This window comes from Rhamphochromis sp. 'chilingali' (genome assembly GCF_963969265.1).
Source record: "Rhamphochromis sp. 'chilingali' genome assembly, chromosome: 5".
Classification (NCBI taxonomy): domain Eukaryota; kingdom Metazoa; phylum Chordata; class Actinopteri; order Cichliformes; family Cichlidae; genus Rhamphochromis; species Rhamphochromis sp. 'chilingali'.
Genome location: NC_137932.1, coordinates 41,750,815 through 41,777,791, shown reverse-complemented (window position 1 = coordinate 41,777,791; position 26,977 = coordinate 41,750,815). Strand labels below are relative to the sequence as shown.

Below are 26,977 nucleotides of genomic sequence, written 5' to 3'. Positions count from 1 at the left end.
CTATTTCCATTTAACTGCCCTGATTATTGGCCTCCTTTGCTTCATTCCTCAATACATGTGAAATGTTTCCTACTGTTACAATGGGTATCTTTGCTCTGACCACAGCAAATAGAGGAAAAAAAAAAACCCCTCTGAGCGAGGAAATAAAAAAGGTGTGTATTACGTGAAGCATTGCGGACGAATCCTGTTTTCCATTATGTCTTCGTAACCGAATGAGTTTTTATGCAGAGGTGCTGATGCAATTAGCTGTTCCCCTCCTCACCGTGTGCCAGATCGTGCTTCGGTTTCAAAGAGTCAAAGAAACACTATCTTGCTCCAATTTCTGGAGACCTGTGCTTAATTTGGCCTCCTTTATCTAACAGAGTTTTTCTTTTTCAAACACCATGTGGTTTGATTTTGGTTGAATCCAAATAATGGACCACAATGGCGAGCAACCGGGGGCTAAGAGACTGATGTTTTAACTGTGATACATCCACATTTTTATCTCCCACTTTAACAAGTATATCCTTAAGAAACCCCACTGCTGCAGAGACTATCTTGATTATCTATGTTTCATGAATAGAAAAATATCAATGCTGGAAGCAGAGAGAAAAATAGAAATGTGGCCCTTGGTTTTTGAAAAGAGCCGAGCATTAGGTTGAGCTTCTGCGACGTGCGTTGGAAACACATATTTTAGCCACGTTTATCTCCATTGCTTGACAAAAGTACTGACAAAAGCTCCATATCTTGATTTCCAAGTGCATATACAGTATTTCGGCATAATCCCTACCAGGAGTGAGTGCCGCGCAGAGAGATAGAGGGAAGGTTGTGGGCAGTGGAAAAAACGATGAGGTTGATCCCTCGTAAGCTGGCCCATGGCCTCAACCCTGCAGCATTTATCTGAGCAGCAATGGTAGTGAATCCATCACCAATCGCACAGATAAAAAGACACCCCTGCTGTCCCTGATTCTACTGCCCCCTTGAGGAAACAAAATGACAAAGGTAATAAATGCATCCAAATGCATCATTACACTCTGCGTTCAAGGTGGTTGTAGGTATCAGTCATTTTTACGAGGCTCTTGTAAAGCACACACTTCAGCTATAAGTGAAATGCTCTTCTCTGCTATTTTGCAACACAGATTATGTGACACGAGTAAAAAGGCAGGCACAGTTTATTCAAAGAAAACAGACCCTGTGCCTTTAATTTTACACACACAGTGAAGTAAAGACAGAAAAAGTGTAAGAAATACACCCCCGAAATCGGTGTTTCGTTTTTTATTGCTGTGGCCATTGTCTTACAGCTTCGGAACAAATCTGCGGAGCAAATCTACAATCTACTGTCTCCTCAATATTAAATTGTTACCCACCAATTACGCGAAGCACAGATGCTTCATCCAATCGGCAGCTGGTGTGCTGTATATTTCCGTTAATATTTCACATTAGCCTGTAGCGCTACATAATACCAGATGATTGCTTGTCTGTTATGGTATACGATGAGAAGTGTTCGGGGCTGCTAATGTGAGACGTCTCTGTTTACCACTTTGATGGATGGCCTCCCTGATAGGACCTGAGTTACGTTCAGGGGTGTCACAGGAAAAAGATGACAGATGGGCCCAGCTGTTTAAGATATCGACACTTTGACCAGACCATGAAGACATTAATCACAGCATGACTAAGCAGCACGGTGGGAGAACGGGTGACTTCTCTTATTAAGACACAAGTCGTGATGGTGGGAAAACCCTGCGTAACACACCGTTCAGTGATCAGAAGTATTATGGCGAAGACAATGCAGAAGCGACCCAAGGAACTTGTAACATGATTAACCGTCACCAGAGATTAGGGGCCAGTAATAAAGATAAACGGGGGGCTGTTGATGCTGTAATATGATATCAAGGGATGGCAGCTATCCAAGAAGTCAGTGTCACAATGAAAAACAGGGCACTAATGGCTCTTTGGGATCTGAAGACTCACTCGCACCACGTTGTCTCGTTGATAAAACACAACTGGTACTAGTCTCGCCGGAAAAGATGCTGCCATGTTATTTCTATATTGTGCCTCTCGATTAAATATTTATCCACCTTGAGAGCATCACCTTGTAGTTTAGTTCAAAGACATTTATCCCTGCTACGGTGATTTCTATGATGATCCTCTTTGATACTGACAATTATTTGAGACGATAGTTTCTGTGTTGATATGTTTCTTATACATGTGATAATTACAAGACAGTGATTGGCTGTGTTTTAGCTAAATATTAAGATGCACAAGTCATATTTAAAGTTTATTTAAACTTAAAAATATTTTGGGATTATTTTACTGCAGATTGATTACAGTGCAAAACTTTTCTTCTCCTGTCATAATTGATGTTAATTTCAATGCCTCACAACCTGCACAAAAAAGTGACAGAAAAGACAACAGAAGTCTGGCTGACAAATTAGACTTGAAATCGTTCATTAACATAATGTCTAGAAGTTCATTAATAACGCCGTTTTAAATTATTCATGGTCTTGTTTCACTAGATACAGCATGTTTCCTCCTGCTGAGCTCCACATCTCAATTGGCTAAAAATGGTATAAAAAAAAAAGAGAAGTGAGAGAACGAGGGGATGAAAATAAAGGAAAAAAATGAGAGAGAGAGAGATCACAATGCACACAAAGACGACGGGTCATTATTTCAGCACTGCGGGGAAGACAGTTAGACACTACTTTGTTCTGTTCAATTTGACTCTGTGCGACACAACATGCAACCACAAGCGTAAACCAGCGTATACCTTATTTTAAAAAACAAACAAACAACTATGCATGTCATAAGTATGACTGTTTGACTACCCACGGAGCTGTGTATTTGCTGCACAGCTTGGTATACTATGGATATCCCACTGTTGTGATCAAATAGTTACTTGGCTAGCATTCGTGAAACTATGGTTTCACACCAGCTGTACCGCCGTTTCAGACATTACAAACTTTGAAGCAGCTCCTAGCTGTTTGTGCTAGCCTACTTTGCCTTTCACCTTTTTTCTCACAGTGCTTTCTACATGAAATGAACATCCTCACTGGTGCACATTTCACTTACCCAGTAAAGCACAACCCCCCCCCCCCCCCAAAGTGATCAGTTTGCTCGGATCTTACAAATGCTTCATTCTATAGAAAAGCACTTTGATGCTACAGAACCCAGTGTCATCAAGGACGGCACTAACATAGTAAACAGCAAGAAACACAATGTTTCTTTCCTCTTCCTGAACTGGAATAAAAGGGGATCTCATTTTTCTTACCATAAATATTATCTCTGGTAAGTAATTTTGTGACTACAATTTGATCAGACATGCTTAATATTCTATTGAAATGCCACAGGCTTTGGCAAGCGCCCACTCAACATACCTGTGCAAAGGAAAGCCATCTTATATTTGAAATGCTGAATAGTGATGAATGAATGGAAAACATATCTGCATGATTTTTCTCTCAAACATAGTTTCATACCGGGTGCTTAGCAACATTGCAGCTGAGCAGATAAAGGAGGAGGCGAGAGAAATCCTCGCTGACAGCTGCTTTCTCCAAGCTTCTCCATGTTGTAAAGATGTACCCTCAGAACTGTATTGAAACAACTGACCCCATTGTTCCCAGTGTAATTAAAGAGACCACAGCTGAAAACGCTGGGCCACATGGCCAAAAGGGGCTTTCCACACTTTTTCAGCATGCTGTCCACTGTAACGTTATGAAGAGCGACGAACAAAAGCTTCTTAAAATCAAAGACTCCGTAACATTTTAATTTATGCATATATGACCTTTTGTGTTGATTTCAAATTCTGCTGCATAAAGAAAAAGAGGTCCATCTTTCACGTTGAAACAATGTCTCAATAAATTTGCACTTGGGACACTAGGCAATTGAAAATGGCCCATTTTTTCTAATCATAAGCACTGCATGAGACTACTTGGTTTTTGTGTTTAGATTTGGTTTTAAAAATGCTAAAGCAGATTACTTGTATTTTTCTCTTTTGTCAAGCTTAGGGAAATTTGGAAATTTGAATAAACAGTGAGCAACTCTTGCAACATACAAATTTGTGCTGCCATAAAGGCTCATTTTCAATTAAACTTCCAATCTCATTTAACATCGTGAAGGCATTTCTCCCTGATTTAACTGATAAATCTCAACAACTGTAACACAGCTGTGTTATGGTGCTGCACAAAATTTCAGTGCCTGCAATCACGTTCCACTCACTCGTCCATGAGCCTCTGTCTGCAGCAGCTGTAAATCGAGTAATTTCACAGTAGCATGAAAAGTTGAAGACAAGCTTAGCAACAATGTCAAGCGAGACACGGAATCACATTCATCTGCCGCTGTGACTATTTGATACATATCTGCTTATGCTTTGAAAACAGACACTATATTCCTTCTACAACCTGAAATACAGAATGTCCTCATTCTGTTAGCCAGATAATGACCCGTCCGACTTCAAAACAGTCTGTTCTAATTAAAGTCCTGGTCCAAAGCGACGCTACATTCCAGGGGCAGCAATCTGATGGAGCGCATGGATTCACATGAACCAGGCACCATCACAGCAGTCTTTGATCTCCAAGGGATTCATTGGATGTCAATCATTCAGCTAAGCTGGTTTTGATTTTTGGTGCACATTTGTTTTTGCAAATTGCGAATGTTTTGTTATTTCCACTAAAGACAAACAGTATGGCATAAATTAGAACGATACAAACTGTGCATGTGTTTATTTGGAAAATTAAAATGAAACACTGAATATTTTGGCTTCACCAGTGGGAAGAATGGTTTATTGCAAAAAGTCACTGATGAGATGATTCACATTGTTTCTGTTCCCATAAGCTTATAATAGTCTTTATTGGAGCTTTTATTGTTCTAGGGCCATGCATGAGGCACCTAATACAAATAACAAGTCTATAATCCAATAGACATGTAATACATATTGTGAACAATACAAAGACAAATACGAGTTGGAGTGACAGCACTGTACGTCCTTCCAGCTGTGGCCTAGCTGCAGCTACTGTTAGCATCTATTAGTCGTGTTTCTGGAGCAGGAATGTAGCATCAAAAAGAGGCACTGCACACTTGTCTCTCACATACTGCAGTGGATTTGTCCTCCTGCTACTTTCAGTTTGAACTGACTTTTTACACTATTTGCAGGTCACAGTGGTTTGTTCACACTGGGACAATGGGGAAAACCGGAATAACACCAGTGCCTTCAGTTATCATTGGCTGTTTCTCTCAAAGTGTGATTGACAGACAAAATAACACATGGGGCATCTTCAAGAAAACAGCAATAGCTTGCGTTACTGTTTTGACTCCAAAGAAGTATGCTAGCATCGGACTGTTTGAAAGACGTATCACAATTTAGCGACTGTTTTTTTTAACACTGTCGAAAAGAAGTTGACAGGTTTTTAGGATTCAGTTAAGGTTCTGCAAAGAAAGACATTAAAGCACAGAAAGTACAAACAACAGATCTACATACCAAAAGCCCAAAGCACATTTGCCAAAATGTTTGGGCTTGGTTTTTGTTTGGGAATGTTTCACATGCCATTTTGCACATTATAAGAAGATTTGATGGAGGATTTGGTCATGAGTGAAAAGGTAATTGCACCATTTTTGGTATGGATCTGACTTCAAGACCACCGCAGACATGGCAGTTTAATTTCAGAATGTTCCAAATTACATTTTGCACATTAAAAGAAAATATGATGGAGAGTTTGGTCATGAGTGAAAACAGGTGCATCGTTTCTTGGATTTGGCTTCACCTCCGATGTGGGAGTTTAAGAAAACTTTACGCTTGGGATTTTAACCGCCATGGTAGTTTCAAGAGTATAATTGCAAAATCTGATAGCATTTTGCCAACATGATGCTTCTGCAATATAATAAAACGGTGATCAGTCTGACTTGAAATTTGGCACAACTCATCCATGTGCTTTCCCAGGAAGGATAAAAGCAGCAATCAGCTGAGCAGGTGTGCGCTGATAAATATCTGGACCAGATGCAGTTTTCTAAATTTGTCCTGTTTAAATAAAATAATGAATTTAGAGGGCTGTGCTGTTTTGGTAGATGTATGTACTTTGGTTATTAAACTTGAGTTCATCTGCTGCTTTCGAACAAGTAAGGTGGTGCTGCTTAAAACCCATTATTGTCACCCTGTATCTGCAGACACAGTGGTAAAATGTTCTTTTTAAAGGCGGTTGCATACTCGAGCCCGTCATCTTTCACTTCAAGGCAAGGCTATGAAAACAGCTTCATAAATGAGCAGTTAAGGTTCTTAACAGCTTTACAGCACACGTTAAGATGTTTGCCACATAATTACATACTGCGGTGATTTGAAAATAGTACACAGCGAAATTATAATTTTTATCGCCTGTCCCCTCCATTCCTCAGAGGGTTTGTCATTCCGTTAAAAGAAATGATACCAAATCCCTCCAGAAGAAAAACAACCGACTGTGAACCATTATCAGACAAAAGAATTGCTTTGACCAGTGCATGAAACGCCACAAGTTTAGTTCTCCTGTCTCCTGCACACACAGACGTGCTCCTATGCAAACACCAGTTTGAAAACTAAAATCTATATATTCCATAAATTAATGGAATATATAGAGATGAATGCTTCTGAAATTCTAATGACCATTAAGAGTCCAAGAGGTGCTACTATTTTCTTTTGGGAGGTTTGAATCCCTGAAGCATAAAAAATGAACATAACTGCTTAAATGTGTTTTGTTGATTTTCAATGAATCAACCAGCTGTGCCTCTGTGCCCAACTCACCACCCAGATGCCAGAAACTGTTACGAGGTGGACAATACTTCACTGTTCTGTGATTAGCCGATACATCAAAGTTTATAACCTACCACATCAATTTTACTTGGGTAGATAAAAAAAAAAAGGAAACTGACAAAAGCACATAGTTGCCACGCATTTATCACATCTATTATTAATCAGCTACATTTTCATGTTCACTTATCTTTAGTGGAACATTTTAGTTTTCCAAACCATATATTTCCCATTCTGTTATAATCAAACCATCCTGTTTAATCATAACTTACTTTAAGTTGGTGTTTTTTCGTTGTTGTGTTTCTTGGATGTGGACAGAATGCATGGTGGGCCTATGATGTTTGTATTCACCTCCAGCACCGGTTAGGACGCAAATCATACCCATCACATTATGGAAAAGTGCTCTGAGCTAGTTTTGATCTTTCGATATTTAGCCAAGGTTATCTTTGGCCAAATGAGACTAAAGTGGAGACGCTACATTCGGAGAAAACCAAATGCAGCATATCAGCACATCTCACAGTGGAGGGCCAATGATTTGGGCTTGTTTTGCACCCACAGGAGCTGCGTACTTTGCAGTCATTGATTTAACAGTCAACCATGAACTCCTCTACACCAAAAGATTCTAGAGTCACTGCGAGGCCATCTGTCCGGCAGCTAAAGCTCGGCCCGATTCGGGTCATGCAGCTGGACAGTGACCCCAAGCACAGCAGCAAATCTGCAACAGAATAGCTGAAAATAAAGGAATCAAGCAGTTGTAATTCCCCAAAGTCAAACTTTAAATCGGACAGGATGTTGTTTTATTAACTGCATAATCACCAACGTACCTATAGTTACGCTTTAAGCCAAGCAATTTTGGACCCCGAACTAACCATCCAGTGATCTTCCAAAACCACGATGTGAACAGAATTTAACAATTGTGATTATTTCACAAGTTAAACCCTTCACTATCATCACACCTGTCCATGCGTTTTCATTTATTGTACTCCTCATAAAAAGTTGTATTAAATGTTTGTGTCAAATTTTGCAGGTATTTGAATCAGCCGGAGATCAAATTTGAAGATGTGCCAGCAAGTGTGAAAAAAAATGTTTCTTCCAGCGTTGCTTCACTTTGGAAAAGTCAGTTTCAGCCACCTGACAAACTAAAGTACATTTCTGTACAACAGCACACAGACAGGCTCTTATATGTGTGTGAAACAGACAGATATGTCTTAATATTAACACTAAGGAAGCCACCTTTACAATATGGACTCCCACGTGCTAATGAGATCACTTCCTCCTGCCCAAACTCCAAATTATCACCGTGTCACTGCAATTGATTTGAAATAATGTTATCCATAATGTTACAGCAAGGATTGATAATTTCAGCAGGTAATAGACCACTGCTACAACAACCCACACATTTCATTATTTTTAATTAGACCCACCTTTTTAGTCCATTAGCACCAGCTGCTACACCAGTGCGTTCAACTTGTGAACCTCTTTGCTGCTGATTAACATTACCATCCTCAGACTAAAGGCCATCTTGTTTTTCAGCATTTTCCAATTCAGGAATAATAGAGAGATTTCAGCCTTTCTCCCCTTCACAGCATACTAGATGGGCTGCCAGTACACCAAGGGACTAATAGAGACACAATTCTGGGCAATTTGCGGTACCCCCTTACCTGAATCTTCGCAACAGGAAACAAAACTATAACTCCCAAGCAACTCCTAAACAGAGAACATTCATTGTCAACACAGTTGGGCTATGAGTCAACCAGGGACTATTTGCTGTAGGCCAGCTCTTGCCATCCAATAAGTAAGCATCGATAGCAAAATCACCTCTGCATTAAACAGTGCAAGGGGATCTGGTGATGTTTTTTTATTTATTTATTTTTTCCCACACGGTGAGAAAGTTGCTGAAAGGCTGTAAGAACAGAGTGTACTTTCAGCTAAAGAAAAAAGATGGGACGTACAGACAATTGTTGTGAAAATTATGATAGTTTGTGATATAATCACAAAAAAGGAATGGTTCCTTTCAAGCTTTGGACACAAAATCCCACATTTAGGAAATATTTTTGAGTCCAAAGCATGTACTTTTGAAGTGAAAGCAGGTAGGTGTCACCATAGCAACCAGAAAAGCATAATTTTTAACAGACTGGCAAGCTCTGTATTTTATTCCAAACCATATTTTTTCTAAACTAAACCAAGTAGCTGTTGATGGCGAAACCAAGCCAAGCAACATCATAGAAATACAAAAATCATGTAAACGATGAGTATAAAATATTTGATGTGCATGAATAGGGCTCGGGTCTGATGCCTAGCTCCCCCGCCATCGCTCCAGCCTCAAAAAACTTTTTCCTCTCTCTCTTGTCAATACATATTAAAGCAAACTGATGGAAAGTTGTGTTCAGGGACATGAAATTCTGTTGGGAATTTTATGCCCAGCAACACAAATCAATAGATTAAAGGTTGAGACTATTTCACAAACTACCCCGCGGCGGGGTTACATACACAGTGGTAGCCTGGCCATCAACAGTTACTGATTCCCAAAACATTACAATGATTAGGCAGAAAAGCAAAATGCAACTACACAAAAAACTGTAACATGCCAAGAGACCTGTGCTATGAAGCAGGGTTTAGGCTTAGTGGGGTAACTTTAGGGTTAACATCCTATCCTGCTGTGGCGCAGGTTATGTTCGTGAATAGTGATCGACTGAAACAGGTATGACTCAACAGTTCTTTGGAAAACTGGAAGACTTCTTGGGCCGCAGTGTGCAGATAGGTGACGATTTTAAATAGTGATTAAATTATTTATCTTTCCCTGATAACATTCATTGATTTTTTTAATCATTTTTGTCCTTGGCTGACAGCATGTTTATTGTTCTATAACCATTAATATGTGACTGTAAAAACAGGGCACCATCAGGCCTTAATATCAATAGACTCTCTTACCCACGTCTAAACATCAATTTAACCTCCCAAGACCCGAACTCTTCCACGGCATTTTTAATTTCTCTTTCATATTTGGGCTGATTGGGACCTGATGAATGTAAAAACAAAGAATTACCGGATTTTTTTTTTTTTAACCTAATTTTTGTTTCTAAGAAAAATAATAGCCACATATGACAATATTAGTTTAAAATTTTGATACAACAGTAGCAGCATAATGTCCTCGTAAGTGCATATCAGGCCCTTGTAGAGCAAAATTGAGTATTTTGGTCTAAATAACCCAAAATGTGATGTCCACATATGTGGACGCCAGGTCCTAGGAGGTTAATGGAATAACAGTATAATCCATCATATTCTTTTGTGTCTTAATGATAAACCTCTAATACTAATACTATCCTAGTTTTAAAAGGTTAACACTTTATTAATATACTAGGCCTTTTCTGGTCTCATTGACCAAAACACTTAAATTGCACACACATGGTGTTAGGAGGTGGTGGGTAGGTGTACTGTTGTTGTTTGGGTTTTGTTTTCCTTTTGGTTATAGGTAGGCGAGGCGGGGCTTGATGGCATTCCAACACACCTGCGACGCACTGGACGTCATCAGTGAGCGCTTTTAGGGAGCAGAGTCACGGACGTCTGGTGTCGGAGTATTATCGCTGTCACAAGTGGTAACGAGTTAGCACAGGCTGCATCTGTTGATTTTACGCTGTGGAGCTGTATGTTTTAAAGGATCCACGTTTCGCCTACTTTTCTTTGTCTTAGCCTGTTCCATCGCCTGCCCGCCTACCTAGGATTTTGTGTTGGCTATTCTGGATCCGCGACGGAGTGCTACGTACCATCAGGCGGCGATCACCGCAGCGGCTGTGGTTTGGGTGGTCAAGTAAGCTCTCCAACTCTCTCCGTCCACTTGTGTTTAACGTTCGGCTATCAACGGTATGCCATAAACCCTGTTTTGTTCCCTGTTGTCAGGTAGCTCCGGTGCGTCTGCTACCTACCTGTATGCTTCGGCTCCATCTCATCGCCTCGGTGTTTTCCTGCTGGCACATTTTTATTTATCACTGTATATAGCCCCTTTCCCTTGTAAATATTCCCCCTTGCTTGTGTATATATAAAACTTGCATCACCAACTATTCTGCGTCCGTGTGTGTTTCTGCCACGTAATCCATCTGTGTAATCCAGCTAACCTAACAGAATACTCCGACCATTTTTGATGGATTCGGCAGAACACACAGGTCCCGCGTCCGGCGATTTACTCCAGAAACACGAGGAGTCTTTGTCTAGTTTGTCTCGGCAGTTGGCGGCGTCCGAGCAATGGGCAGGCCGAGTTAATGAGACCCTGTCGGCCATTCAAGAGACTTTGGCTCGGCTAGTTCCTCCTACTGCTCCCGTTGTTCCTGCTCCCCCGCCCGTACCGTCTGCCTCACTGAGTGTGGGCTCTGTTCGTGACCCCGCTCCCCCGGCTCTGGTGCCTTTTACGGGAGAGTTGGGCCGTTGCGGGGGTTTTTTGATTCAGGTTTCTTTGCTTTTTCAGCGTTATCCCCAGGCGTTTTCCAATGATGCTGTTAAGATTTCTCATGTTATCGGTGCCCTTCGTGATCGTGCTTTGGACTGGGCCGAGGCTTATCTCGCTTTGCATCCCGTGGAGACTGTCACGTATGAGCAGTTTGTTCAGGATTTTAAGGCGGTTTTTCACCACCCCCTGCGCTCGGATGAGGCCGCGCGGCAACTGCACGGGCTCCGCCAAGGGGGCCGGTCGGTGGCGGAGTTTTCTATTGATTTCCGGGTTAAAGCCGCGGAGACGGGGTGGGGTGAGGACGCGTTGCGCGGGGCTTTCGTCATTGGATTGGACGATCGCATGAAGGATGAGCTCGCCACTCGTGACGAACCGGAGAGTTTCGAGGCTCTAGTTAACCTGGCTATTCGTATCGATAATCGCCTTCGCGAGCGTGAGAGGGAGAGGGGTGGCCGGGTCTGTGCTGGAAGTGCTGAGCGCGCCGCGGTGCGCACAATATTCCGTCCTCCTCCTCCCGGTCCGGCCCGCGCACGGTCTCCTCCGGCGTCCGCCGCTGAGGAGCCTATGCAGTTGGGTCGTACACGGCTGACGCTGGAGGAGCGTCGGAGGCGGTTTGAGGGACGGTTGTGTTTGTATTGTGGCCAGTCGGGCCATTTTGTGTCCACCTGCCCGTTGCGGTCAAAAGGCGGTGCCCACCAGTAACTGTGGGGGTACTGGTGGGTGGCACTTCCTCTCTTTCCCAAATTCCCCGCATGCAACTTCCTGCTGTCGTGAATGCCGCGTCTGGCGCTTTCTCTACTAACGCGCTTTTGGATTCTGGCGCTGAGCAGAATTTTATTGACGGCGGTCTCACGAGGCGCCTCGGGATTAAGACTATACCCTTGCGGGTTCCCGTCTCTGTTGTGGCTCTCACCGGTCAGTTACTGCCCTCCGTCACTCATGAGACTGAACCGGTTTCGTTGATTCTTTCTGGTAATCATCGTGAGGTTCTTCGTTTTTTTGTTTTTTCCTCCCCGGAGTCTCCCATCGTTTTAGGTTATCCGTGGTTCGAGCGTCATAATCCTCATATCAATTGGTCCTCCCGTTGCATTGAGAGTTGGAGTAGCCACTGCTTGTCTCACTGTTTACAGTCTGCTCTTCCGCCTTCGCCTGTCTGCTCGTCTAAGCTGGCGCCCGAGGAGGTGGATCTTTCGTCTGTACCCGAACAATATCATGATCTGTCGGCGGTTTTCAGTAAACGCTGTGCGCTCTCGCTTCCTCCCCATCGCCCTTATGATTGTGGCATTGAACTGTTACCTGGAGCTCCTTTGCCCACCAGCCGGCTGTATAACCTCTCTGGTCCAAAGAAGGCAGCCATGGAGAGGTATATTATGGAGTCACTGGAGGCGGGCCTGATTCGTCCATCATCTTCGCCGTTGGCGGCGGGTTTTTTCTTTGTGGATAAGAAAGATGGATCTCTCCGACCCTGCATTGATTTTCGGGGTCTTAATGACATTACTGTGAAGAACAAATATCCTCTTCCCCTGATCTCTTCTGCTTTTGAACCTTTACAGGACGCGGTCATTTTTACGAAGCTGGACCTTCGCAATGCGTACCATCTGGTGCGCATGCGCCAGGGAGATGAGTGGAAGACGGCCTTTAACACTCACCATGGACATTACGAATACTTGGTAATGCCTTTTGGTCTGACGAATGCGCCGGCAGTGTTTCAGGCGTTGATTAATGATGTGCTTCGGGACTTTTTGAATCGGTGTGTGTTCGTTTATTTGGATGACATCCTTGTTTTTTCGCGGTCGTTTGAGGACCATGTTCAGCAGGTGCGCAGCGTTTTGCAGCGCCTCCTGGAAAACAAACTTTTTGTGAAAGCGGAGAAGTGCGAGTTTCATGCTCATTCTGTGTCGTTCCTGGGCTATGTCTTTGCTAAGGGGCGGGTGGGGCCGGATCCTGGCAAAATCAGGGCGATTGCGGATTGGCCGACTCCTTCCTCGCGCAAACACCTGCAGAGGTTTTTGGGGTTTGCTCATTTTTATCGCCGATTTATTAAGAACTTCAGTCAGATCACCCTTCCGCTCACCCGGCTTACGTCCTCGGCTCGAGTTTTCTGTTGGTCTCCTGAGGCCGAGCAGGCGTTTGCTCGGTTGAAGGAGTTGTTTTGTTCCGCGCCCGTTCTCGCCCACCCGGATGGTGCCAGACAGTTTGTGGTGGAGGTGGATGCTTCTGATGTGGGTGCGGGGGCGGTGTTGTCGCAGCGCTCGCCCGATGATGGCCGTCTCCATCCGTGCGCATTTTTTTCGTGGCGGTTTTCTCCGGCTGAGCGGAACTATGACGTGGGTAATCGTGAGCTGCTGGCGGTTAAGCTGGCTTTGGAGGAGTGGCGTCACTGGTTGGAGGGGGCGGAACAGCCGTTTGTGGTTTGGACGGACCATAGGAACCTCTCTTATATTCGGAGTGCGAAGCGGCTTAACTCCAGGCAGGCCAGGTGGCAGCTGTTTTTTAGCCGGTTCCATTTTACAATCTCATTTCGCCCGGGTTCTCGCAATGTTAAGCCGGACGCTTTGTCCCGTCAGTTTTCCCCCGCGTCTGAGTCTACGGCGGTGGTTCCGATCATCCCCTCGTCTTGCGTGGTGGGGGCCGTGACATGGGAGATCGAGAGCTTGGTGCGCCAGGCACAGCGGCAGGATCCGGACCCGGGTTCGGGCCCGCAGGGTAAACTGTTTGTTCCGGCGGCCGTGCGCGCGCGTGTCTTGCACTGGGCGCACGCGTCTCGTTTTGCTTGTCATCCTGGCGTGCGTCGTACGGTTTCCCTGCTACGGCGCTCCTTTTGGTGGCCCGCTTTGGCGAGGGATGCCCGCGAGTATGTGCTGGCCTGTGACACTTGTGCGCGCAATAAGAGCCGTCACCTGGCCCCCCCCCCCCCCGGGTTGCTGCATCCCCTGCCTGTCCCTGGTCGACCTTGGTCGCATATTGCAGTTGACTTTGTTACCGGGTTGCCGCGTTCCGCTGGTCACTCGGTGATCCTCACCATTGTGGACAGGTTCTCCAAGGCGGCGCATTTTGTCCCTCTGTCTAAACTTCCTTCTGCCCTGGAGACTGCTCGCGTGCTCGTGGATCATGTTTTTCGGTTACATGGACTTCCTTTGGACATTGTGTCGGACCGGGGGCCTCAGTTTGTTTCTCGGGTGTGGAAGGCTTTTTGTACCGCGTTGGGAGTGGGGGTGAGCCTTTCCTCGGGCTATCACCCACAGTCTAATGGACAGACTGAAAGGGCCAATCAGCAGCTGGAGTCCGCCTTGCGCTGTGTGGCCTCCTCTGACCCCGCTTCCTGGAGTGGTCATCTTGCTTGGATTGAGTATGCTTATAACTCTCTCACCTCGGCAGCTACGGGGTTTTCTCCGTTTGAGGTCTGTCTGGGATATCAGCCGCCGTTGTTTCCTTCTCAGGAGGCGGAGATTGCGGTTCCGGCCGTGCGGGATCATCTACGTCGCAGTCGGAGGATTTGGCGCCGGACCAAGGCGGCGCTGCTCCGGACCGTGTCTCAGACTCGCCGGGCTGCTGATCGGAGGAGAACGCCTGCGCCTCCATACACCGTGGGCCAACAGGTTTGGCTGTCCTCTGCGAATGTTCCTTTGAAGTGCGTGGCCAGGAAGCTTGCCCCTCGCTTCCTGGGTCCTTTCACCATCCAACGCATCATCAATCCTGTTTCTGTGAGGCTGCAACTACCGGCTTCTATGAGGATTCATCCTACGTTCCATGTTTCTCAACTGCAGCCAGTCTCTCACAGCCCGCTGTGCCCACCCGTGGAACCTCCTCCGCCCGCCCGGGTGGTGGACGGGGGTCCGGTCTATTCAGTCCGGCGGCTGCTGGATGTGCGCCGTCGTGGCCGAGGTTTCCAGTTTCTGGTGGACTGGGAGGGTTATGGCCCGGAGGAGCGCTCTTGGGTCTCGAGGGCCTTCATTGTGGACCCAGCGCTTATTGTGGATTTTTACAGGAGGCATCCTGACAAGCCTGGAGGACCGCCGGGTGGCGTTCCTTGAGGGGGGGATACTGTTAGGAGGTGGTGGGTAGGTGTACTGTTGTTGTTTGGGTTTTGTTTTCCTTTTGGTTATAGGTAGGCGAGGCGGGGCTTGATGGCATTCCAACACACCTGCGATGCATCGGACGTCATCAGTGAGCGCTTTTAGGGAGCAGAGTCACGGACGTCTGGTGTCGGAGTATTATCGCTGTCACAAGTGGTAACGAGTTAGCACAGGCTGCATCTGTTGATTTTACGCTGTGGAGCTGTATGTTTTAAAGGATCCACGTTTCGCCTACTTTTCTTTGTCTTAGCCTGTTCCATCGCCTGCCCGCCTACCTAGGATTTTGTGTTGGCTATTCTGGATCCGCGACGGAGTGCTACGTACCATCAGGCGGCGATCACCGCAGCGGCTGTGGTTTGGGTGGTCAAGTAAGCTCTCCAACTCTCTCCGTCCACTTGTGTTTAACGTTCGGCTATCAACGGTATGCCATAAACCCTGTTTTGTTCCCTGTTGTCAGGTAGCTCCGGTGCGTCTGCTACCTACCTGTATGCTTCGGCTCCATCTCATCGCCTCGGTGTTTTCCTGCTGGCACATTTTTATTTATCACTGTATATAGCCCCTTTCCCTTGTAAATATTCCCCCTTGCTTGTGTATATATAAAACTTGCATCACCAACTATTCTGCGTCCGTGTGTGTTTCTGCCACGTAATCCATCTGTGTAATCCAGCTAACCTAACACATGGAGTACACAAACTCACACCGCTCCTTTGGCTTCAGCAGCAAATTAGCTTTAGGCCTTTACTATGTGTTTAACGTCTTCATATTTCTATAATTTTATAGTTTTGTCTTAGTAAAATCAGTTGGTCAGCTGCCACTGTACTAATCAGCATTTCCAGTTAGGCACATGAATGCACATTTAGGTAGTTTTTATATATGTTTTATTTATCAAAAAAATAAAACAGCCCTCCAAAAAAATAAATAAGTTAAAAACCCTGAATTTTACGGATTATATGTCATCTACTGGACAGCATCTTTAGTTCGTTTTTTGTTTTGTTTTTTTTGTTTTTGTTTTTTACAACATTTCATAAGCTGACAAATTATCCTGGTTATGGCACCGCATTTTCCCCTCACATCCGTACTTCTTGTGTTTCAAAGAAAACAGACATACATTTCTGGTTTTAGTCTAAACAAACCGATTCAAGAAGAATGTAAGCATTCATTGTCAAAAGTGGCATCTGTTTGCTGTACGTAGGCTGCAAAACCCAATAGTGTGACTGCTGCTCTATGTCCGGGTGAGGTCAGCGGAACAATCAGCTTCACCTCGGGGAACGGCCTGTCATCACCTGTGTAGTTTCTGCAGCACTAAGAAGCAATGATGTTTTAACAGCAACTGCAGTGGGACGTATGGATCTGGCAGACAGCAGGTCACTGTGACTCTAAGGGAGGTGACGGACCGATTTCTGCGGTGCTGGATGGAGTATTTCCCCAAAACAAAAGCCACCACTGCTTATGTTGGAATGAGTCTTGTGGTAGCAGCGTGTAATATCCTCAAGTTGTCTCTTTTTTAAGGCTTCCTCTGTTATATTGTTTATTGCATTATTTCCAAGACAGTGATGGCATTAATTTGCTTTTCTACTTGGCCCTGTGAAGTTAAGCAGTTTAATTTCTTTCCATTTTTAGGTCCGACCCTTCTTTTAACTTTGGAAAGCCCCCCAGGGAGATGTGTCTCTGCTACTGACCTCTCTCCTGTCTTGAACATGAAAAATCTTTCTGCATACAGGCCTGATTATGCAAACACTGAGTCCGTTCCTCAAATGGGAGATGACTTGAACCTGCATAATTTCCTGAATATGTATTTTTTTTTTTTTTGGTTGGATGATGAATAGGGAAACATGTTGTTGCTCATACCTGCCCAACTGTAGCTCATCCTTCTTCCTGTTACCTTGGGCCTAATTTAATAACCAAAAACTCACTCAGCCAACTGTGATCCTACTGTGCACCCTGATGGCAGAAATATGTGTAAACACCTGCACTAATTACCTTCGCAGGCAGATTATTTATGAAATGCATTAAAGCATGTGTAAAACGATTCATTGGTCAGAATTCGGAGCAATTTTTCACTCGACCATCCAAATATCTTCCAGCCCAAGGGAGGCAGAGCACGTTTCCAATGAAACTAAACGGCATTATCGCTTCGTGACTGTTTATTTTCAGGATTGTTTGCGCTGTGGAGACTAAACACGATTATCAAATAGACAAAGATGAGGATTGCTGTGTGCTTTAAATCAGACCACACTGATTGTTTATGTTAGATGCAATCTCCTTAATGTGTTTATCATCCTGTGGACATTGGAGGCTTTTTCTTTTATGAATTTGACTAAATTCAGTTCAGACAATACCTATTTCTTAGGATCTGTATCTCTCGTTAATAACCTTCGCCTAGATATGCTTCTTAAATATTTTCTTTCATGAAGTTTGTCAGACTGTATTGACTGCACTGCAGGTGCTGGGTAGAGGACAAAATTAGCACGGCACTCAGCCTTGAGTGTTCAGGAGGACTAATTGAGCCAAAACTTCTCCGAGATAGACATCTCTGATTACATTACATCAGTGAAATATTCTTGTCTCACAAGTGTGCTGATACTGCAACGACAATGAACGAGACAAACTTCCATAATGATTAACAGTGGGTAATGATTTTACATATCTACTAATTTTCCATGTTTGGTTATCTTGTACCAGAAGTTACTGGGAGGCAGCCAAATTGATCGCGAAAATTTGTATTAATTTTCAAGCGTAATGATGAATGAATCAAATTTGAAGAGTCTAGTCAAATCCATTACTATCTCATCAGTGAAAATGACAACAGATAATAGATTTCCAGACCCCGCCGTTCAATTGGTGAATCATTTAATATAGTTTATACAGTTTAATTAGATCCACTGATAGCCTTTCAACAGACACAGAACGGTAGCAAAATCTCGCATCACGCCCAGCTAAAAATGTAAAATCTCAAACGAGCGCTTCACTTAAGCTACTGAAGGTTTTGCTTTACTAGAAAACGTTTAAAGACATTTAATGACAAACAGACAAACCTCAGCACAGCTTCCTAAAAGGAAGGAGATTTAGCCACAATCTAAGCCTCTGACTGCGAAGATGGTGGCGAGACTCAAGTTTGATGCCACTGTGCGAGAAACACTTTTTATTTCTTCAATGAGATGAAAAGAGCTGGTTATCTCAAGCCGATCTACGGGAATGAGATCAGATCGATTCACATACTTTTTCTGGTGCATGATATCAGCACACTTCCAATCAGTTTATGATAGGCTACTACTGTTTGCCATGTGCACCAACCCACTGCCGTGCATCCCTAAATGCTGGAGCCACACTGCTAAGAACTGTTGAGCATTCAAAACAAATAAACAGCAGCCGGCAGTTTCGGTTAATGACAGCACGCTTTAGCAAACCTTGTGAGCAGAGTCGCGTTGAGTTGTTTTTTTTCTAAATTGTGCTTTATTTTTTTTACATTTGAATATCAGGGCTGATTGAACAGTAAACTGATGTTTCGCTCAACTGATAAAATCAGAAAACTGCAAAATCAAAAAGTCCTGTGACAACTGAGCCGCTCTGATGTGTGCCAAATATATTTAAATTGCTCTACTTCTTTTAATGTTGGTCTACTTTATGCTAAGACCTCGGTGCTGTGTGTGGGGGGGGGGGGGGGGGGGGGGGATTTTAAAGTATTGGGTCAGCCCTTGGTTGTGGTAGATACTCTGGTAGAGTGCTAATGGACTGTGATCGGGATTGGGGGCAAAAGTTGGGCTGGGAAATCCCTAAAATCAATTTTATACTCAAGGGCAATCCAAAAATGTATGCAGCACCCAATTATTTAATATCTGAATGTTGTAGAATCTTAAAGTCCCATTTCCTGCTAAGGGCAGCAGTTACTGTACTGCAAATCATGAAAATGTGTTTGCCTTGACTTTGCATTTATTAGCTGGGTTTATTCGTGCTCTAGCAGGTGACAGCTAGTCGGATGTGACAGAGTGCAATATTATCCCTCAGACACAATCTCCGCAATTTCAGACAGCTACATCATGAGAGGATGATGTCTTTGAATTATTGATGCATTGTCAAGGTTGAGTGCATCATGCTTTTTAAGGGACTGCGAATACAAGGAAAGGGCTTTTTTTAAGAAAAGGAATACTTCAAAGTCTAACATCCCACAATTAGAGAGATATTAGTACCCTAGAACTATATAATGATTACCCCATCTGAGCACAGCGAGGCTAAGAGATGTAGCTTTTGATGACCGCAGAGAGCCGAAGAAGGCGACTTCTGACGGATCCTTCTATCTTCGCCTTGCAGTTGTAGCATTTGATTCATGAACGCTGTGGCTCATGCACAGGAGAAGTGTTATAATTAACTATGAGGGATAAATGCATCACACGGCGATTATCCTAATTACTTGAGATATTCTGGAAGTTCACTATAGCATCAGAGCTCTTCTCTGTGTATTTGTTTCATATGGGTCCCTTGGAGACACTAAAACACAACCGCTGTTTTATTTAAATGCAGAGCACCTGAAGTTGAAGTAATTTATTGCATCCACAACTTCATTTACAAGAGGAAAACATCAGTTTCTGCTTGCACAGTTTAAAGAGTTGTGTCACTTAGTGGAGACTCTATTTATTTAAAAATCTATCTAATTGCTCTCACACAATTCGCCCTGTATTTTTAGCGCTTGTAACCCAATCGTCACTCCCTGTTCACCTGGCCCGTAGACGAGCCTGCAGGCAAGAAGTCATTTGAAATGTGATTTAAAAATCTGTGAACTTATCCTTCAAAGTGACTCTTTATATTGAACTCACAACAACTCAAAGTTGCGAGCATAATGTGTCTGTGTTGTCAGCCATATTAACAAAGTGAACACACCATTAAACAATGTCATTAACCACCGACTCATGCTAATGTCTTCGTTTAACTATCAATGACGCTTAGCTTACTGGTCTGAAAGGGAAATCTGTTTTCTGGATTATTAGTCCAAAATAGAAATTCAGTGAGCACTTCGAATGTTGTTGTGGTGCTTGAGAGGGTGGGGCACTGCAGTTAAATTGAATTGAAATAATTCAAATGGCAAGGATGGGCAGTGTAGGACTACTTGTGATTGTGTTTATTGATGTATTTGTGAGTGGTTAGCACGGAGTCAATGAATTGGGTGTTGCTTTTATACTATGTCCTTTGCAATATCCCATTTAGCATGCCCATCTAAATGCTAATAAGAAAAAGGCTGTTTTGGAATTGCTCAGTATAACTGATGTGGTAATTCACTGATTGCTAACTAACTGTAACTTTGTGGCAAGTTAAACTTAACATGACACCTGTAACGCTTTGTTTTTATGAAGATACTTTTGCAGCAACTATCATCGCTGTATTTTGAGGCATATATCAGACCAAAACCTTGTCATTCATCTCTTTTGAAGCTTCTCCACACTTCTTTCTCACCACATCGCTCAGATACCTCCCCACAGAGGCGACAGGATGCTCAACAAATATGACCCTGAAAACAACCAAAGAATATTTTTAACACGTTTTTGTTGGCACTGTAGTGACACATGTCATTATGACCTCAGGTCACGCTGTTCTTGCGCGTTCTTGACTCTACCCAGGTGAAGGATCAAAATCATAATGCTTAGTCGGAGGCCTTAAATCCTTCAGCTAGTTTAAAAAACATTGTTGTCGGCTCCTGTGACTTTAGTTTCTTTGTGACATTCTCATTCAGTGGCTATATTAATCAGCCTCAGCCCGTAGGCCCAAACAGATGGCTTTGATAACTCGCTTAAAGCGGTCCAAAACTCTGCAGATAGCGCTACAGTAAACTAAACATCCATCTTTGGCTCTACGCGTTCCATTCCCCATGCAAACAGAGTCATTATACTCACGGCTTGGGGGAAAGATTCCCTGTCACACAGCCTAACCCTCTTCTCTCAAGGATTTGGATCCTTGTCAGCTGTATTTCTTAAACTAGTCAAGTGACACTAATGTTAAGTGAGCGTTACTGGCTCCAGCCACCTTGAATATACAGACATTTAACCCGACTTTTTTTGTCATCTGTTCAAAGTGACATTAAAGCAAACTTTCAAAATCTGTTTCATTTATTCATTTATATTTTAAATTGTTTATTTCCTTTAAAGCGTCGCCTATCGGACTTGAATAACGACGCAGTGCTTTTTACGCCTCTGTCAGCCTGCATTTATTTTAGCACGTTTGCTCAAGGTAAGAGGAAATACAATCACTGCATGGCACAAACTTTTTTTTCTTTTCCTTTAGTCACAGCCTGTTTTATCTTGAAGAATTAGAGTAAAAATAGATACACAAAGTGAGCTCCTAATTAATTTAGGGCCTTTTTGGCTGTGTACGCCTCGTTCGTTGGGTTTCCACTGATGACTTTAAAGTACAGTCAGTTTAATTTAATGCTTTGCTCATCCATTTCATAAGAACAATTACACATCTATAGCACTTTTGATAGATAGCCATCTCATTTCAAGGTGACTCGAGTATTTGAGAAGTAATACTGTATTTAATGTAGCTTCACAAATGACACTTCCAAATTGCTAAAATGTATGCAGTGGCTTAAGACAGCCGGCAGTCCTTAGTCACCGTGAAGTATGTCTTAAATTTAGCTGGTCCTGTATTCAAGGATAAAATTATTTTGGCATTTAGAAGCGAGTGGTTCTGCTCAGAGTTTTGAAGCATGTTTATTGTTATTTTTGTGTATTTTGAGAATGTGGGTAATGACTCAGCAGCCTGGAGCCCAGCTACAGTCAGTGCTGATTAAGCTTAGATTACTTCGTCGTACGGACACACTTGAATGTTTCCATCTGTATGTCTAAGATTCACCGGAACATCTGCCTAAACTCTTTATATGTCATTGCCTTCTCTTGGCTAACATTCATTTTCTTTATTTAATAAACTGCTGTTGTTTATCACACACTGATTCATTGTCATTCAAGTGCTATCCTGTGCAGCAGTCTTCACTCAAAACCCCCCAAATAAAGTCTGTGATTCATTTATTCATCTCATCTTTAATAACTCTTTTTTTTAGCTTGTTTCCTCTGTTTCCTGTAAAACACTCTTTATAAATAATTCTGGATGAACTTGAGTTGACCCTCTCGAAACACAGGTTTACAGTGTACTGTACAAAGAACACATTTCATCGTTACTCATTTCTCTTTGAAGAATCTGAATGTGAAACAAACAAAAATCACAATCAAAATGTAAAATCAGTATAACGCCGCCACCACTGAGCACCGGGGTCTTCAACAGACCCTAACTGTCACAGTGTGTTAAGCATATGCACACCAGACGCTTATGTGTCCCGTTACAGCAAATAGTCTAAAACACAGGAGAGCAAAATATAATTAGTGATTTTTCTTGTTTCTGAGGTTTTGCCAATATTTTGCAAAGTACTGCATTTTGTGAGTCTTGTCTGTGTTTGTTCATGACAAAAGATGCCATGTAATATTAAGTATAAAGAAATATAGTTGAGAAAGTGAGCATAACAAGAGAGGATGAGATGAAAGCATTGCTCTGATGCTTCAGCCACCCCCAAGTCCTCATTTAACTTCATCAGTCTGTCTGCTTTTCTTACTTTTTGGTAAAAGGCAGCTTACACAACACAGTCTTTATGCACCATCTTTGTTTGGTCAGACTCACATACACTCTTTTGAAAAGGAAAATGCACCTTTTTCAGTTTCAGGGTTTTTCAGGGTTTATAATCTTCAAACAACCTCAGTAGAACAACATATAACATGTTACACGGTGTCATTATTCTTTTAACAAAAGCCAAACCAAACTGAAGAAGCAGTGTGTGAAAAACTAAGCATAGCCCATGCTTCACCGGCACCTTTAGGACCAATAATAAATTTGCTGCATTACTTTATCAGTCTCTCACATCACTGTGGAGGAATTTTGGTCCGCTCTTCTTTACAGCCTTGCTCGAGCTCTCAGAAAGGACTGCTGCAGCATTTCAATCGGGTTGAGGTCTGCACTTTGAGCCACTGGAACACCTTGATTCTTTTCTTTTTCAGCCATTCTGTTGTAGATTTGCTGCTGTGCATGGGATTTATTGTCCCGTTGCATGACCCAATTTAGGCCAAGCTTTAGCTGTTGGACACATTTCACTCTAGAACACTTTGTTATACAGAGGAGTTCATGGTCGACTCTGACTGAAAGGGGCCCACGTTTTGCGGCTGCAAAACAAGCCTGAATCCTCATCCCCCCACCACCATGACTGACAGTTGGTTTGAAGTGTTTGCACTGATATGCTGGGTTTGGTTTTTGCCTAATACAGAGCTGTGCATTATATGGTCTCCACATTGGTCTGTTATGTCCAAAGGACATTGTTCCAGAGGTCTTGTAGTTTGTTCAGATGCAACTTTTCAAGCCATAGCTATGCTGCCAGGTTCTTTTTGGAGAGAAGAGGCTTTCTCCTGGCACCTCTTCCAAACAAGCCATACTTTTTCAGTCTTTTTTATCTGTACTGCCATGAACTTAAACATTTAGGATGCTAACTGAGGCCTGCAGAGCCACAGTTGTAGCTCTTGGGTTTTTTTTGCAATTTGTCTGAGTATTGCATGAGCTGACCTTGGGATGAATTTGCTGTAATGCCTAATCCTGGGAAGATTGGCAACTGTCTTTAACATTTCTCACTTGTAAATAACCTTTTTTCACTTTCAGAACAGTGTAGTGAATTCCACATTTTACTAACAAACAAAAAATCCCAAGTCCGATCCCAGGAGGAGATGCAAATCCCTTTGTGGCTGTGTCAGGAAGGGAATCTGGAATAAAAAAACCTGCCAAACCAAACAGTGGGACTGTAGAATAAGGAACTTAAGTTTGTTTAAAAATGGCCTCATAACCCTTCATGGGTTGATGGGCAGCAACAATGGCTCCTCTAAGATCAATGCTGATGTCTTTCCTCCTTGGCTTTACATTAACACACAACTGAATGCTCTGGACCCGAAAACTCAAACCTTCTCCTCTTACAGAGGTGCTCACACTTGCTGATAATCAGTTCATCAAGTGCATTTAGCAGCACCTGGCTGCCTGTTTATCCTCTGAATTCCTTACGGGTGTAATGCTTTGTACATTGTGGCTTCGTTTTTGTTGAATAAATAACATCACGGTGTAAAATATAAATATCTCATGTTCTAGACCAGGTTATATCTTATTATATCCTGATATGTTAAAATGATCGAAATGAAAGAGTGTGTACTTTCTCGTTCACGTGACTCTATTGGTACACTATCAAATTCTCACAAAGACAGTAAAACATTTGCACCTCAAAAAAGTTCACAACCACAACCAACTTCAGAAAAAAAACAGCGTTACAGAATTACGAAAAGCACCGAAAAGATGTCTGACGTAAAAGATTTGGCTGTGCACCTTTAAAAGCAATTCCTTTTTCTCTGTTGATTGTGAGGAGCTATACACCCACATAATAAAACTGCACTTACACCCATATTTTAAAAGATTTTTACATGCGCAATTTGTTTTTCATGGCAAAAGCTGCAGCTATTAGGCCAGTATTCAAATGAGGCATTTGGCAACAAACCATATTTCTCTCACAAGACACTTGCGTTGTTTTTCCCCGACCTAGCTGTATACAACTATTACAAGTACAAATTGGACACAGCTTCATGGAATCCTGAAAACTGGGCAGAGAGTGACTGGTGGGCAGATGGGCAGTGGAAGTCTTTTATTTCCACCATTGAGCAGCTCCACACCTTGGATAATAGGAGCCAATTCAGTTCAGCCCATAAAAAGGTTTATCAGTTCCTGTCAGCATGCCCTGCAGGGGTGAGGCGACAAATAACAAGGTAGTGAAAAAGAAAAGTGGTAGGAGTCCAGCTCCCTAACCTGTTCCCCTGTGCCAATGGCCATCTGCATTTTCAAAAAACTCTCATTTCCGCTCATGACTCGAGATAGGAGATTGGAGAGTTAAAAGTCATGTTTGAGCAGCATTAGAAGGAGATACTGAGGTCACGTGATGTGAAGATGCTGCACTCCGTGCATCTTAGCAACGTCACAAAATGTCAAGCACTTTGTAGGCTGCCTGGCAAAAGAGGACTCGCTGTGAGCGTTACGTTTCACCGGATGGTCGATTTTAGAAAATGATTCAATTAAAATTAACATCGTATTTACTGATGTATACAAAAAATAAAGATACAGAGTTACAAGTTGTGTGTTTTAATCATTTGACTGAAAAACTGCTTTGGCAACAAGGTTAATGTTCTTTTGATATTTATATTGCTAAAATAAAATGAGCGTATTTAAAATGTTTAATGATTCGGTCAAAGAGGTACACACAGTCTTCTGCACTTAAGAATATTTATTTCTGGGAAATGATTCTATTCAAGTGCAGGACGATGAACAAACCGTGTCAAATTACAGCCCTCATCCTGATTTGACAAGCTTGTCAGATCTAAACTAAATTTCTGTCTCTACCTGTATATATATTTTTAAAGTGACCTCAAACCCAAATAAACCTGGAGGTTCTCTCCAAAAGCCAAAAATAAGGTTTCACTATAACAGACTAGATTTAAGGAATTACTCAGTTTGAAAAGAAATGTTTTTTTCTGTCAAAATGTAGGCGACTTTCACATGATGCAAAACTTTGATGATGGAGAAGAAGAAATGAGACAAAGTTTGTTTTGTTTTTTTAAATTCTACATTGCATTTTATGTACAGCAAATAGTAATTATATATATATATATATATATATATATATATATATATATATATATATATATATATATATATAATTGTATCTATCTGTATATATATATATATACACACATATATATATGTGTGTGTGTGAGAGAGTATTATTTTTTCCCCCCTTTTGAGAAGTGTTGGGAGCACAGTCGTGAGAGCTCCTCCACTGCGTTTGCCTTATGCTTGCTGGAATAAATTGGTACCATATGGCACGATGACAGGATCACTCAATCTTCTGTGTACCTGAACACCACATTAATCATTTTTTGGGGGATATTCTTTCCCTTTCATCACACAGGAATTTCCAAATAGCCCCTGCCTTTATTTCTCTCACACATGTAGTGAATTTACATAAACAGAGTACACTCTGCCCTTGTTATAAGCCAGACTATTTGCCCAAGTTGGAGCAGGAGCAAAACAAAATGTTAAGGTTGGGTGTCAGGTGAGACTTTCTTCCTCCTAAACATCTTGACTTACTTTGATTGTGAAACGTTTAGAACGAGGCGCATTTTTTAAATAAATCTTTTCAGATAAACCATAAAATTATCCACATGTGTGTATGCAAATAAATCTCACACATCGCTTTTTTATACAAGTAAATAAATAATAAGTGAATTTTTAAAAGATTTCCACAGATGAGCAAATGTTTGCACAGATTTTTTTTTTATCAAAGTAATAATCATAACTGTTACTTTAAATGTAATTATTTGCACCTACCTTTATTGAATTGCTATGATGAAATTCCACATGTATGAACATAAAGCTCCTTCCACTAATTCAGCCTAAGAGTTTATAGACAGAGAAAGGTGAAGTGAGTAAAAAAAGGGTGGAGTGGCCCAGAGGTGAGAGAGACGAGAGAGAGAGAAATGGAGAGAATGAAAGAGGGAGAAGTGGGACAAAAGAGAAAGAGTGGTCTTTATAGCAATGTCCGCTTGATGAATCAGACATGTCTTATTTGTTGGCTGCACTGCCAGGGAATTTGCATTGATTATTTTC

At 42.5% G+C, this 26,977-nt stretch overlaps 3 long non-coding RNA genes across 3 annotated transcripts in view; 2 read left to right on the top strand and 1 right to left on the bottom strand.

Annotated features, from left to right (window-relative positions):
- The window catches only part of LOC308397200, a 36,369-nt gene extending 9,653 nt beyond the window's left edge, over positions 1-26,716 (bottom strand). Inside the window, exon 1 of the long non-coding RNA XR_013971696.1 lies at positions 26,699-26,716. This is a non-coding gene — a long non-coding RNA (uncharacterized lncRNA). The remainder of the gene's footprint in view (positions 1-26,698) is intronic.
- LOC308397346 lies at positions 10,268-10,767 on the top strand. Its single transcript, XR_013971730.1, has 3 exons — positions 10,268-10,341; positions 10,436-10,553; positions 10,643-10,767. It is a non-coding gene; the product is annotated as an uncharacterized lncRNA (long non-coding RNA).
- On the top strand, positions 15,338-15,844 carry LOC308397662. Its single transcript, XR_013971824.1, has 3 exons — positions 15,338-15,418; positions 15,513-15,630; positions 15,720-15,844. It is a non-coding gene; the product is annotated as an uncharacterized lncRNA (long non-coding RNA).
- Positions 26,717-26,977: the final 261 nt, after the last annotated feature.